The 16,046-nt window shown below is 40.9% G+C and overlaps 1 protein-coding gene across 1 annotated transcript in view; it reads left to right on the forward strand.

The window, feature by feature from the left end:
- Nucleotides 1-1,938: 1,938 nt before the first annotated feature.
- The window catches only part of SULF1 (sulfatase 1), a gene marked incomplete at its 3' end in the record, with an annotated part of 95,289 nt that continues 81,181 nt past the window's right edge, over nucleotides 1,939-16,046 (forward strand). The window contains exon 1 of the mRNA XM_082752254.1: nucleotides 1,939-2,231. The remainder of the gene's footprint in view (nucleotides 2,232-16,046) is intronic.

Here is a 16,046-nt window from a genome sequence, read left to right on the forward strand (position 1 = left end):
CGTAACTGTCTTTCATGTTGGTTAGAAGTACCTAGAGCTTAACTCTGCTTAGTTTGCTTCCCCTCTCATCAAATAGAACGGTCCTGAGCTGAGCAGCACATTAGGCAATAATCCAGTACATGGAATGATGTGGCACAATTCTTTTGGCTTTTTGATATTCTGCATCTCTGATGTATATTTTTAATGCAGTTACTGATACAATAGTGGTAAGTGAAGTTAAAGGGGATGGAAACTAGTTAATACTGTCTCCAGGGATTTCTAAACATGTAAGGTTATCCAGTCTATTTACAGACCACAATCTGCTAGAATAAAACAAAATCAAACCAAACACTTGCCCTGAAGAAATAATTGGCAATATTAATAATCTTATGATACCCCAGGGACAGTAGTTACATCCCTTCTTTGCCACATATCACTGTTGAAAATATTGTTTAGCTGCTTATTTATCTGGAATTAGCAGATTAAGGAGGAGTGTTTGAGTGAATACCCAACATCTGTGAAAGCAGTTTCAGTTTAATAGGCTGAAACAGACACCACATAATCACTTTTGGTAAGAATTTGAGCAAACGCAATCGTGACTATAGTTTCTCCTCTTCCTTCTTTCTTCCCCAACTCGGCTCTGGTAACTACTAGCTGGGCACAAAGCACGGCTCTTTAATCTCACTTTTTATTAAGCATTCACCAGCGATTCAGAAACTGGCTTGTGTAAGGTATTACAGAACAAGTAAGCCAAATCAACATTTCAAGGCTCTCATATGGCTTTCATATAGCTGGGTAGAGTGTGTCTTTTCACGATTGCAAACCTTCAAGTTGGATGTTAACACTTTTAGAGTAACTTCTAATGCCAAAACGACGTTCCTCCCTTTCAGTTCAAAGAAAATACAACATCTGTCATAATGTGAAATGTAGATTTAATGCAAGTGTCAAGTCAGGCACTTGGTAATGAGGTAAAAACCCTTGAGATTTTAAGTCTCTCTTCCGCACTATCCGGTTACAGGGAGGGGAAAGGAAAGAACTGTTTCTTTGGCACTTAGCAGTTTTTCAGTGTCGCTTATCTATGCTTCCTGGACATCTTCTGTAAATTAGTGTATTTTTCCTGGCAGCGTCCCCGAGAGGGAGGAAGGTGTGATAATGCTGGCTTCGGAGCTGAGGGAAACTGAGGCACAGCCCAGACACAACCCAGACCTGCCGAGGCGCTGCCCCCAGACTCCAGCCCGGGCTTTAGGGGGGCCGGGGCTGCGGAGTCCTTCGGGGAAGGGCAGCGGGCCTCGAACCCCAGCCTGCACCCCGAGAGGGAGAAGCGGGGGGAAGCAACAGGGTGCTGGCAGCGGGGGCGTGGTGGGGGGGCGCGGACACAGCGCGGGCGCGCCTGGAAGCGCGTTCATTTACGCGGAGTGCGGGAAAGCAAGGGTTTGCGGTAAGGATCTGCAGATATCCCCGCTGAAGTATGAATGCCTGCCCTCCGGACCCCAGCCAACCCCCCTTCTCGCTCCTCGCCCCCCGGGCTGCCTCCAGCCTCCCGGGAGAGTCGAGGATCGGCGAGGAGAGGGGATCCCGGGCTGACGATGTCACATCACAGCGCCGTTCAAACCGCCTTAGCAGTTTATCAGGATCCCAGGCTGCGTTTTTTATGTCTTTTAGAAAAGCGTCCCTCAAGAGGAGATTGCCCTCAATAGACCCGCCATTAAAAATAATAAATAAATAAATAAATACGATTTTAGTGTTACTCTTGTGCTTCTGTGCATGCCACTGCGAGGGGGTCCCAGTGGTCCCTTGGGAATACAGGGAGTTGTGAGAAGTGGCCACCGGACTAATCCACTCCCTCTACCTTCCCGCTAGTACCTCCCCCTTCTGCTCTTTTTTTCAATAGCAGCCCGTTCTCAAAATCTCAGGTTACTTTGCTAAAGAGTTCTCAGCCCTATAGTTTCTGCCCTTGTCTCTGCCTCCAGCTCCTTAAGAGCCACCCAGCCCCAGCGATTGGATTGGGCAGCCCGTCTTGACACACCACTGTGCTGAGTGCTTGAGGACGTGTTTCAACAGATGGTTGGGGTTAGTGTGTGTCATCACACTCGAGTGGGGATTAGGGGAGAGAGGCAGCCTTGCTGGAGCTGTGTGGTCTTCCCCAAGTGTGCGCTGCGAGCAAAAGAAGAACTACCTAGCTCTGGGGGAGAAGAGGGAGGAATCCTTTCCAGCAGCTCAGAGGGAAAATTAAAGCCCCACACTTTGTTCAGGTAAAGTAAAAGGCACCTCCTGTTTCTTTTTTTCTTTTTTCTTTTTTTTTTTTTTTTCGTCTCTCTCTTTTTCTTTCTCCTTCCCGGTTTTCAGAGGAATGCTAGCCCAGCACACTTGTCAAAGCCAGTTGCTGCTGCCTTATCAATGCTGCTATTGTACGGCTGACAGATAACAGCGAGCACTGCCTGATGCTCGGCTGTCCGCGCAGAGCTAACACTCTTAACGCAGCTAAGGTCACGCTTGTGGAGGTGTAGATTAGAAAATCTCTCCCGGAGCAGTGTGTCCTGCCGGCCCCCCCACCTCGCACACACGTGCTGCGAGCTCTGCTCCGGGAAATGGCAAGCGGCAGGGATGCAGCCCTTGGTGCTGGCTCTGCTGCTGGAAGTGCCTGGGTGTTGCGCTAGGTTCGTGCAAAGTGCGTGGTCGGGAGGGGGGAGAAAGCGTGGCAGAGCGTTTCTTAGGTTTGGCCGAGGATGCTTGAGCAGCGTAGCCTGTCTGCGGCTCAGCTGTGAGGCGACGCAGAGTGTTTGGAGAGTGCGTTTGAGAGGTCTGTAAAGTTTGAAGGCTGCTTTACAGAAACCTGGCTGGGCTTCTGATGATCGGTAGGGAGATGGTTTGGTTTACACATGGGATTAAAGTTAAGAGAGAACCAGGAAAGTAGGAAAAGGCAGCTTACAATGTAATGCTGCTCTTGCAGCTGCAGCAGAGCAGATGGATGTAATTCATTTGCAGATCTGTTTGTGAAAGTTTTACAAGTCATTGAAAACTAAGTAGCATCACTATAATGGATCATTAAAGTCTCACTATATTTATAGATTCTAAACAAGTGATCTGAAGTGTTAATTAAACGTAAGGAAAAAATTATGTTTGGGAAGGAAAAGGGGGAGAAATGTAATTACAAATTAGCTATGGAAGCACTCTTCTATCATTTTCATCTAATTTTACCTATTAAATTCATTGATGTCTGTAGCATGGGGGAAGCCCAGCATACTAACTGAGAAGTCAGAAATGTTATCAGTAATTAGAATACATTAGCTTATCAGAGAATTTAGATATTCTCATTGTTTTACTCTAAATTACCTAGATGGAAATAATAGAGAATGGGTTGTTTGCCTTTTAAAATAAATCATACACTGTATATATGTCTCCCTGTGCACAGTAACAAACTGATTTGTTTCTTTCACACTATAACAGATCTTCACACTAACCCTCACATACCTGTGGTGTTTATGAATTATTGGCCTGCTACTTGTGAAAGAAATCTAACACTGTCCTCACCACTTACAGGTGAGATATTCTATAAATAATACTGTATATGATGCATTCTGAAATAAGATCTGTTTAGTAGTAGGCTGAGCAAGGGGATTTATAGCTGGTGCTTTGTGATTTTGGCATTCAACTGTATAACGATGCCCATAAAACCATGTTTCAAGTTGCACATATATTTTTGTCTCAAGCCATTTTTTTTTATTTTATTTTTTATCAGTAAGGAAGCTATTTGGCCCCTTTATGGGTTGTTCTTAGCATGTATTTTCAAACAGACCCTTCAGTAAGTGTGTGTCCTCAGAAGTGACCCACAGCAAATTCAAATAAGCCAAATCCCTAATAAGGCTGTATGACCAGATCAAGACCTACGTGAATACATTTGACCATTTTTATATTTCTCTCAGCCCACCCTTTCTCACTATGAAAACTGATGGAAACTTTACAAGCTTAAAAATGAAAAACAAAACAAGAACAAACCACCCAACCATTCCCCCAAAAAGAAAGAAAGAAAAAAAAAAAAAAAGAAAAAAAAAAAAAACACATTATGAGCCTGTGTTAATGCCTTGTATGCCATGTATATTGGATTTCTCCTCTTCACTTTTCCCAGTCTGTCCTGTGAGAAGCCCAGAAAGCCACCACAGTCTTCCAAGAAGGATAAGGTGCAGCAATGTTCAGCCCTGTGAGATGTTCAGTCTGCTGCTGTCACAGCCTAGACTGGATGTAGCCCTCTCCATGGGCATTGTCTGATCATAGATCATATGATCTATAAAAACCATGTTTTTCAAGAAACTGCTTAGCTAATGACACATATCTGTTTTGTTACTGTTTTACTAGAGAGAGAAAAAAAAAAAAAAAAAAAAAGACACAAACAAGTTTCTCTAGCACTGCCAGAAAATCCTACTGAGAAACTAGGAACAGCAAATCATGTTTTTCCTTCCTTTATAATGATGGGGCTGTTTAAAAGACAATGCCCACGGGGTAGTCCAGCTTCTTGTCAAAATGTAATCTACTGTTCCAGATGGTAAACATTCAAAGACATATTTATGGTGACTTCTACATACCTTCCTTTGACATTGGCTTTTTTTTTTTTTTTTTTACCCTGAGAGCACTTGTACTGGGTACACACATGAAGTTCCCATTAGCATCCTAGCAGCTGTAAAAGTGCTCAGAACTCACAGAGATGTTCCTCACAGTGAGATAAAAATAATCTGAGGAAGAGATCTGAGACCAGTGCAACCTTAGTAGATCCATGATATGCTCAAGGTTAGAAATTCCAGAGGTACAAAAAGATCCGTAAACTGCTGCATGAAAGCTGTAATACATATTTGTTGCGGCTAATTCATCTTTGCTTGATAGGGAATACTGAACATACCAGGCATGTCTGTACTATCAACTGTGTTGGGAATGTGAGGGAATCTGTGCCACACAAAATCTGGTGGGTTCCTTTTCCCCAAAAATTTTCCACCCACTCCCAGCTAGCGAAGACTAGGTTGGATATTGATTGTTTTCATAGGGCTGTTTTCAAAGTGCTACTTTTTTTTTTTTTTTTCCTCATTGCTCCAAAACAGTGAAACAGAGCCTGAGAAAACGTTTTCTAGTCAGAATGTGTTCTGCCCTGAATTGTCTTAATTATGTGTCACTTTATTACTTGTCAGGGGCTTCCTCTTCTTAACACTTTATAATCAAGGTGGGTGAGCTTGTTTCATCATAATAGGCAACTTCAATTTTTCCTGCTTGGCATATCTCCTTGGCTTTTCATTGATATTTAATCTCATCTTCAGAGGAAAAAATAATTATGTTTGGTGTAACTCTACCTTAAAAAAAAAAAAAAAAAACTGTTTGGTAAATTTCCAAATGGCATATAAATACATCTTTAAAAAGTAGGCTAAATGAGAGGTCATTAGGGAAAAAATGCATTTTAGAAACCTGAAGTATCCTAGAGATTGCAAGGATCAGTGTGAAAATTATTGTAACAGCTCTCATCAGGAACTGATAAAAGCAGTTTATTAAAAATGTTGAGATGATGGGGACGGTGTTTCCAAATGTGACAGATGTTGTAAAACCCATGCACAGTGGAAGTTATAAAGCTATGGAAAAAATTATTTTGAAAGATTTGCAAATTCTGTTCTGCCGAGATCACTTCATTGCAGACTATTTTGACAGTTTGCAGTTTATTATCTAGCTTTGTTTAACTTACATACTGCACTCGATATAATGTTTGTTCACGCGGGATCAGGAGTTTGAGTGTTGTGTAACGCCAGGACTTACTCTTATCCTGGCAAGGCCGGACACTTGCAGCAGATGTCATGGGAGTCATGGCTTCCATGATTTTCTTAGCTTTAGAAAGGGCTTTGGGGGATTTGTATTTGAGTGGGAAGGCAGACTGATGTGATAACAATTGAGAAAGCTCCTTTCTGAGTGCCTTGAGAGCTGCAGTGTTCAACAGAGGACAGGGTCCCGTGACAACTCTGTGGTGACACAGAAAGAATCCAATTAGTGGCCACTCCTGCTGTTGATACTAGATCTCTCCTAAAAATTTTCCACCATTACCACCCTCATTGTAATCCCATCAACGATACCGATAATGGGATCACAAGTGTGTTTTCAGAATGCCTGTTTAAATTTTAACTGCTGTCTTAGGAGATTTTGAGGATGTTAGATTAGAAAGTACTGAATAGCACAGCTCACAACAGAGCTACGTGACGTGCATGTCACCCAGCAGCTGTCTTTCCCATGTTACATTTTCCCAACACCTCCACCACAGGTAGAGTTGCTGTAACAGAGCTACAGACTTGGGTGTTAAAGGTGGATGTACACGGTGAATATTCCATCGTGTCACAGCTGTCCCTGCACTGTTGTTACCTGTGGACATTGTCCCTGCATGGGACATTTCCATACATGTATGGAAAGCAGCAGGAGATGGGAGGTGATATCATCCCCTTTCACTGTGCCCCAGAAGTGGCAGCAAGGCAGCCTTTTTTTTCCCTTTAACAAGTTCTAAATCATCATTCTTTGCCTTTGCAGCTGGACCAGCAACCTAATATCTAACCCAACCCCCTGCCTTTTTTTTTTTTTTTCCAGCAACACAAATTCTCATCTAGACTTTCATGACTTTCACCATTTCCATATGATCAGAGTCACTCTTCTGTTGTTCCTGCCAAGTAATGTATGTTAGATGCTGTCAGGAGCTTGTAGTGGACACTCTAAAATGGAAAGACTCTTAAGGCCTCCACCAGTGTTACCTCAGAGTGCAGTACAGTAATATATGAATTGCCAAACCAGACACCTTTTATCCTAGCTGAATTATTTTAGCAAATTTTAGGTATGTCAGTAGAATCCTTCTGAGAGCCTCTCTAAGATCTTTGCCTTAGTATTTCTTGTTCTTGCTCAAAAGTTTTTGCTAACTGGTTAGATGAATTCCTTTTTATTTTTTTGGTGCATTAAGACCTTCATTTTCTGATAAAAGTATTATTTAACTCATCTTTTGGTTTATGGAGTGCACACAGCAGTTTTGGTATCAGTTATTTCCCAGAACTTTATTCTCCCCTTTCAGGATCTGTTTAAAAGCTTTGGTAAGTCTTTGTGTGCTATCAGCCTTGGAACTCAGCCTTCCTAGCCTTAGCAATCAATGGTGATTTGGTTACAGTGAAACATTTCTGTAATGGCTGATCTTTTTACTCAAGACTTTATCATGACTTTCTTAAAATTTGTCTTTAAATTATTTTATAGAAAAGAAAAAAAAATACAACTTAGAATTCTAGCTTGTAATCTTTATAGCTCTCTGCAGATTTGGTAGTATTGTTGAAACTTTTTTTTTTTTTTTTTTTTTTTTTTTGCCAAATGTATCACAATACCACTGTTATATTCTGGAAGATTGTTAGATGTGGTTCCATGCTATTTTGTAGATCAGTGCTAGGTTTTCCACAGAATAATTCACGGAGTTTCTAAATGAAAGCAAGACACTGGAAGTCAATAATTTCATGTTTTAAATAAAATCTCTCCTGATGTTGTCTTTCTGAATGTCGATAACATTGTCGTTTCTCTATGATGTGACTCTAACACATCCTAGCAAGGAGAGGAGCTGCTCCACAGCAGCTGTATTTTTTTGGTGCTTCACAGGAGGTGAAGTCTATCTGGAAAACCCACAGAGAAAATGGGGAAACCTTTGGCACAAGATTTATGGAGAATAAATGTAACAGGGAGCTGAAAATAGGGATTGTTTTTCTCTAAAGCATCCATAAAAACAGAACAGTGGTCTGTTCCAGTATTGTAATTGCAATGTGCCAAGATGTTCATTATTCTAACATGTGCACTGTTTTGTCTGTTTTCACTTAAAGAGAGAAAAATGTGTTACCAAGCCCATAAATGTCTGCAGAACTGCCAAGTCTCCTGACTTTTATCAGTAGTCTTGTGATACTTAGCCTCCTTTGTAAAGCTTCAAGTGATTCAAGTCAAGATATTACGTGAGAAGTTCAGATCTATCATTTCTGTTTTTTTTTAAACCTAATCCTTACTGTTGCTGAGGAAGCTGACATGTATGCATGCAGCTCCAAAAACAAGGAGGAAACTAACGGAAATCCCAAATCTCACTATGTAAATGCATGCAGACTTTGTGAATAAGGTGGATTTGTGTATATTGTGCCTGGCAATTAAAAAGAAGAAAAAAAAATACCTGAGGTTTACTGTAATCAGCTCCTCCTTGGAATTTCTCATCATTTGTCTGATAATTTCCATTTTGGTAAAGAGATTTTATTGAGGGTGAGGTTCCTTGACTCTGCTTACAGCCCTGGAGAAAGCCATCCTTGATCCTCCCATCCTCTGCCTCCAGCTGTGTGTTCCCATCTCCTCCCTTGTGCCAGGTCTGGCTCTTGACTCACCTCCTGGTGTGCTGGATGAGCTCACTGGAGCAGTGGGAAGCTACTTTTGCTGCCAGTTTGGTGAGCTGATTCAACTCAGAAAGTGGGCAGATGGCTCAGCATCTGAGCTGGTGCAAAGGAAGAGATTGGACCTGGTGGCTTGCAGAGAGGGGGAGAAACGTGACCAACCCTGTAGAGGGTGTGAGCTGTAAAATCACTCATCTACCTGGTGACTCCTCACCCTGCAGCCTGGAACACTGTATATCTACAGGAAAGTGTGTGATAATAGACATGAAATCATTCTAATGGTGTGATGAGCAAAAAGCTAAATGTGTATGCTTTTAATGAAAGCATATCCGTTTTTACAGAGAGAATTGCTGCAGTGTGACTTAGAATATGGAAAGACACTGGTTGCTGTTTCTGATATTTTAAATATACAGATAAGCTTTGGAGAGAAATGAATAAGAAGTGTAGAGGAGAAAAGGGAAAATAAATGCTAGTACCTACTTAGCTACTTTTTAAAAACATGACTGAAATGATGAGGGTGGGATCCAGTCTTCATAGCCAAGGTACTTGAGGTGCCTCAGAACAATAAATACTTACAAAGCAGCTACCTATAGGCATGTACTCTCTCTGATCAATGAAGAGAGTCCCTCTAAAGGCCTTCAGGCATTTCAGTTAGGCAGACAGTATTTCCTTTTAAAAACCTTCAAAGACATTTGCCTCTTTCAGTAGCACAAGTAGGGGTTGAAGCTTACCCACTTGTTCTACCAGGGCTGCTAAGGAGCTTAAGCTGGAGGGACTTGATATCATCTTGAGTTTCTTGGTTGACCCATAGATGAGTGATGCCATGGATGAACATTGTCTGTATTTGAATAACTGGAATGTAATTCCTACACATCTCTTTAAGGTGTCTCCTACACTTTCCACAGAAGTATGAAGTGGGTCTCTCATTTGAACAGGAGGAGCCATGCTTCACTTGAAAAGACGAGGATACTCATTTTAGATTAAAAGTTATTGAGATACAAACCAGAGAAATGGAACACAGTACTCATCTAAAATGTCATCAGCTTCTGTACTGGGCTATGCTGACAAGAAAAATGCATAATCTTTTCTTTCTAAAATATTTAAGTTACAGAATTATGTTTAGAAAACCTCCCACTCTTGTTTCTTGAAAGAATGTCCAAAGGCTGTGGGACAGATGAAGTTTAGGGGGATCTGAGGTGCTGCTGGGGCCTGCAAGCTCTAAAGGTACACTGGGGAATAACAGATGGTCTTACACAGGTGTGATGATGGAAAAGAATGGAGGAAAGACAACAAAAATCTTTAAAAGCCCAGTACCCATGTTTCTGGATTTAGCTATACTAAACCTTTTGAGGGTTACTACCCACTGGCTTGGTTGCCTCAGGGCAAGCCAGTCACAAATTAGAGAACAGTAGTGCAATAATAAACAAAACATGCTGTAAATAATCAGCATTTTTTAACTATTGCTTTTTCCAAATACTGCAGAGACACTAATGATAGGAGATTTTAGAATAATATTTGGGGTTTGGTAACTTGCTAAGAGTAAGGATGTATATATTAAGTCAACCTTTGTACTAATTTTTATCAAAGACTCCCTTTGTGTCATTCCCCACTATGTTACTGAAAAGAATAGCTCTAACACCTGAATTCCTGAATGTGTCCCTAATAAAACACATATGAATTTACCTTGGATTGTTATGATCTATCTTACATCTAGAGCCAATTTATGAACTGAGGCTGTAACGTTATCTGTTTGGCCACCATTGAATAGGATTTAGGAGACCATTACCATAGTTAGACCAATAAAAATGTTCTGAAGCTAACCCAAGTTTATCTATCAGGCATTCCAGTAGTTTCTTTTATCTCTATATCAGTAGAAGGTCAGCATTTCTTATCTCACTGTAAACTTCAGTCCATTGCTGGCATATAGACTTACAGAGGAAGGTTTCCTGTGCTCTGCTGCTCTGTAGACTTAACTCCCAAGCTCAAAAAGCTGCTGAGTTAGTTTTTTTGATCTTATTGGTATGGGGAATTCCTTTAAAGCATGGATCCTCTGAAGTGAGGAAGGGTAAAATGAAGAGAGGCTGAAGGACGTGTAGTCAGGGATCTCCAGACTCCTCAGAAGAATAGCAAACAGTTCAACATAAGACATAATGTCATCACAGAGGTGTTGAAACAGATGCATCATTTTTTCTAGGTCTTTTGCATCTTATGCAAAAGTGATCTTATACAGTTCACTTTCTGTTTTTTCCTCTCACTAACTTTCTCTGCAAAATTTTCCTTTCCACAAATGCAAGTCTTTTTTTTTGCAATTTAGCAACTTATGAATGCTTTGAGATGCAGTATAACCATATCTCAAAAGATAGGTCATAACAAGTAACACAGACTTATTTCATAGAATAATAGTATGTCTTGGATTGTAAGGGACCTTAAAGATCATCTAGTTTCAGCCCCCCCGCCATGGGCAGGGACAACTTCTACTACACCAGGTTGCTCAAATCCCCCTCCAACCTGGCCTTGAATACCTTCCAAAACTTTGGATGGCATTGTTATAGGTGGATGCTATAACTTTGGATGGAGCACCTGCAACATCTCTGGGCAACTAGTTCCAGTGCCTCACCACCCTCTCAGTGAAGAAATTCTAATCTAAATCTCCCCTCTTTTAGTTTAAAACCATTCTTCCTTGTCCTATCAGTATTTGACTGAGCAAAACCTTGCTCTTTTTTTTTTTTTTTTTTTTTTTTTAAACCCCCTTTAAGTATTGAAAAGCTGCAATGAAGTCTCCCCAGAGCCTTCTCTTCTTCTGGCTGAATATCCCCAGCTCTCTCAACTTTTCTTCATAGAAGAGGTGCTCTGATCATCTTTGTGGCCCTCCTCTGGACCTGCTCTAACAGCCTCACATCCTTCTTGTTCTGGGGGCCCCAGACCTGGATGCAGCACTCCAGGTAGGGCCTCATGAGGGCAGAGCAGAGGGAGACAATCACCTCCCTCCACCTGCTGGCCACTCCTCTGTTGATGTAGCCCAGGATGCAGTTGGCCTTCTGGGCTGCAAGCATGCACTTCTGGCTCATGTCAAGATTTTCATCCACCAGAACCCCCTAGTCCTTCACTGCAGGGCTGCTCTCAGTTAAGTTCTTCTCTCAGTCTGTGCTTGTGTCTGGGATTGTCCTGACCCACCTTGCAGTTAAGCTTGTTGAACCTCATTAGGTTCACATGGCCCCACCTATCTGGCTTGTCTCTGGATGCCTCTGGATGGCATCCATTCCTCTGTTGTGTCAGCTGCACTACTCAGCTGAGTGTCATCTGCAAACTTGCTGAAGGTGCACTCAATCCCACTGTCTATGTTGTTAATAAAGATATTAAGCAGTACCGGTCCTAAGACACACCCCTGAGGGACACCACTCATCACCAGCCTCCACCTTGACATAGAACCATTGGGTCTTGGTTGTTGTGGTCTTGGGTATTGTGGGTACCTTTCACATAGAAAGATAACCATTAAATCTTGTGAGTTCTTTTTAGTCGAAGATAGTTGCCAGCATAGGCTGAAAAACCTGGGTAAAAGAAGAGCATGGCTAGCTAGAACGGAAGTCCATGCTGTTGTGGATATTGTGCAACCATATCATGACATTATTCATTTTGACAATGTCAGGGTCTTGTATATAAGCCTGGAGAATTCACCACTCCTTCTGGCAGATGCTACAGCATAAGCAGTGTGAGAAGACTATGCATGTATTATGCATTTCTCTTTTTGTGTGACATACAAGAAACCTTGATTATTGTTTTGAAATTGCTGCAGGTACATTTGCCCTTTGATCAGAGAAAGTTCAGATAATGACTATCAGTGATTCATGTTCTACACTGATTGTACTAATACTGATTCACCCAAAACATTGACTGGGACACAAGTGTTAACACAGTAATGGAAAAGACATGCAAACGTTTAGAGCACCAGTGTGTTGAATCTGGTAGCTATTTGAACTATTCACTCTTTTTTAGTGTTCAGCTACCTACAGCTGCCAGAAATGCCATTTTTCTATTGCCTGCAGTAGAAGAATGTGTTGAGCTTTTCATTTTGGAATTAATCTCTTTAATGCATGTATTTATGGGTCTGTGTGTTTTCGTGTTTGTGTTTGTGTTTTTTGTGGTCTTGACCTTACTGTCAAACAACTCATCTTTAGAAAAACTCTTGCCATCAGTTTGGATGAGAGCCTAACACAGGGCAGTGCACATCTCAAGAATGCCTCACCCCAGTCTTCCAGGCACCTTGCTGAGTCACATCTGGTATGAAATGAGGAGCCCATGTCTCTGCCCTCATCTTCAAAGCTCTGCATGGGCCAGTCGTTAGAAGAAGCTCTTCTCCCTGATTCATCATGAATCATTGGCATCTAGACTTAATAGAAACAATGTTACTATACAGTGGAGGATGAAAATTCAGGTGGGCAATACATTTCCATTGTGAGTCTATAGATACAGGCATCACCAATGAATCTGAGTGGATAGGCAACTTCTGAAATAGACAAAATAGGAATCTGAATCATGTTTGAGAGATCGTCCTAAGGATCATAAATCAGATTTGGCAAGTGGAGGATGGAAAGAAAATCCATTCTCTTTCTTTCATTGGTGCGTCAGCATGGTTCTTGCACGTGTCTATTGATCTATCCACATTTGAGTCTGCTTGGAGGTATACTTATCTCTTCTTCCAGGAGAAATCCTGAGCACAAGTGATTCTTAATCAAACACTTCTGAGGCATTTATCATGTATCATATTTTACTGTGCACTATCTGCCTTGTAGTTGCTGTAAGGGACTTGGGGGGCTGATGGTGTCAAAGAGGAACTAAGCTGTTTTCTCATAGCTAGAGACCTTAATTTCAGACTTTTTTTTTCTTTTTTTTTTTAGTGCTGGAAGAGTATTTATATTTTTATATTTCCTTAGAAGCAAGGAAGCTTATTTTTACTTAGAAGTAAGACAAAAGTATTCTACTATGGCTAAAGCCACATATGCCGTGGGAACTGTTTGTCTTACAGTACAAGTACATGGAAGTACATGAGATGGAAGATTGCCTTGGGCATACATGTTATGTAATTTGCAAAGGCTGTAGGTATTATTTCTCTTTTGCTGTTTCTCATGTATCATTCATATTCTTAGCCATTTTGTATACAGTACACAAACTGTTTTCCATTTATGCTTTTATCTTCTGTTTTTCTTACTTTAAGACCTTGCATTCTATGCTGTCAGGAAACTGTTTTAAATGAAAGTGTAGAGTGATGTAGAATAGTTTTAATAAAAGTTGAAAGAATGTGAGCTTAATCTTTTGCTTAGGAAGTTTTGCTCTCTTCCATTCTGTGCCCTGCTTAAACGCTTTGGCCTTTTTTGACCTTTTTGTTGATGAAGGTTAAGTGAGAAATATCTTGGCTGCAGTCTTTCCAGTTTAACTGAAAAGACTTCCCATAGTTCATACTTACTTTCTCTGTTGTGGACATTCATCTTTCTTGAATCAAAGTTTTCAGAGAGAAATGATTAGCTTGTGGCAATGATGAAGTATCAGTCCTTCCTCTCTCTGTCTCTAGCTCTGTTTTGCTAGTGATGATTTTGCCAGTCTTATTGCTAGCACCGAACAAATCTCAGGAGCAAAGCTCAGTTTGGTTAATGGGTCCCTACCAAGCATATTCTTTATTAGTATTAAAAACAGATGTAAAGATTTCTTACATTTGCAATATATGAACACTGATTACATTGCTTTTGCAAAAAAAATAGAAATGTTGCCATATTTTCCATCTGCATCTGGGCATCTTTTGTGCCTGCTGTAACACACAAAGGGTGAGACAGATTGTTTTCAACTACTCAGGGTGCTATCGCTTGTCCTGCTTGCTGCAAAATATTTTGGCAGTCTGCCTGCGAAAGAGTTTTAGAGAGATCAGGAAATATGTCCTCAAGACACTGCTGCTTTTAATGGAAAGGCTGTCATGTTCTTCAGTTGTCAGACTCTTGAGAGGAAAAGAGCTAGGTCTAAATCTCTCTTGCCCTCAGTGCTGGTAGCACCCACTACAGATTTTTGTAGTATGGGATGTCTCCATTTTTTACACCACAGCAAACTGTGCTCTACAGATCTTTATTATGAGAGACACCACAACATGCAGAGACAGTGGTTGGCTGATTGTGTAGTGCAGGGAGAAAAATAACCATTCTTTAACCTCAAATTTCATTTTGGTTTAGTTCTCAATTTAATTGAGTCACTCACAAAACACAAGCACACGATTAGCACTGTGTTCACCCATAAATAATCTAAATAGGGATGCTCAAGTCAATTCTTTATCCCTTTGTCAAGAATAAAGAAAGCTACCCATTCCTGTGGCAACAAAATGCTCTCAACCAGGCTCCTCACAAAACACATTCAACTTATTTCATATACTTACACAATGATTACAGGAAAATTCATGTTGGACAGAACCTTAGGAGGTCTCAGGTCCTGCTCAAAATAGGCTCAGCTATGAGGTCACAACCAGCTGCTCAGGGCTTTATCCACTTAGATCTTGAAAACTGGGCACAGTACTCTAGGTGTCATCTACTGAGTGCCAGGAAAAGGTAGATAATCACTTCTCTCAAACTACTTATTATTTTATATTCCATAAGGTTCCTGATAGCCCATTGCACCCTCCTGCTTGGGTCCCACCAAATGGCAGCCCTATCATAGGCATCTACTGCTCCCCTCAATTTGGTGTCATCCTCAGACTTGATGACAGTTTTTTATACCTCTCTTTTCTTTAAAGATGGTTGCTTATTTTGCTTAAACATCTGGTGCGCTGAGGTTTACTTTCTCATTATTTTGTTTTGAATTAAGCTTTATTCTTGGTTTTAATTTTAAGGTTGAATTCTCAGTGTCTCTGAGTAGACTGGATATTGATAAAAAGCCATATATGAAGGCAACCCTGCATTTCAGCTAGTAATTTCATAGAATCATAGAATATCCTGAGTTGGAAGGGACCCAGAAGGATCATTGAGTCCAACTCCTGGCACCACATTTGTCTACCCAAAAATTCATACTATGTGACTAAGTGCACAGTCCAAATGCTTCTTAAACTCTGACAGGCTTGGTGCTGTGACTATGACCCTGGGGAGCCTGTCCCAGTGCCCAACAACCTTCTCAGTTGTTCCTGGTATATGCAGTTGTTCCTAACTCATCTTTAAATAATTCTCACAGTCACAGTGGGCTGCAGGACAAATATTTCTCCAAAATATGTTTGCATGGGATGGTCTACTTCCTGTTATTGGCCACTCTAGGTCTGTCACAGTAGACACCTTTAAGAAGCTCTCTTTCAAAGAATCTATTTCCAATTCAATGGGGTTTTGTGCAGCCCAACTAAACATAGTGCTGAAGACCACTCTAATACATATAAGCTAAAAGTATGCAGGATTTTTATTTTGAGTTTAGGCTTTATTTTCAGTTATGGATTTTAATTGCCCTTCTCTAAGTCTGAGAACACTTTAACTGAACCTTGTGACTCCTGAAATAGATCAGTTTCAAATGACTGCAACCTGTGGTCTGGAGCCAAAAAAAAAAACTTTGCATATCTTCTTGTCAGTGGTATTGTTCCATCTGAGTTCCTTATGGCACTTTAGCAGCACTGACAATGCTGTCTTCTCTCATCTTCATGTTTCTTGAAGTTCT

Source organism: Aythya marila, assembly GCF_965140915.1.
Source record: "Aythya marila genome assembly, chromosome: 2".
Lineage (NCBI taxonomy): Eukaryota > Metazoa > Chordata > Aves > Anseriformes > Anatidae > Aythya > Aythya marila.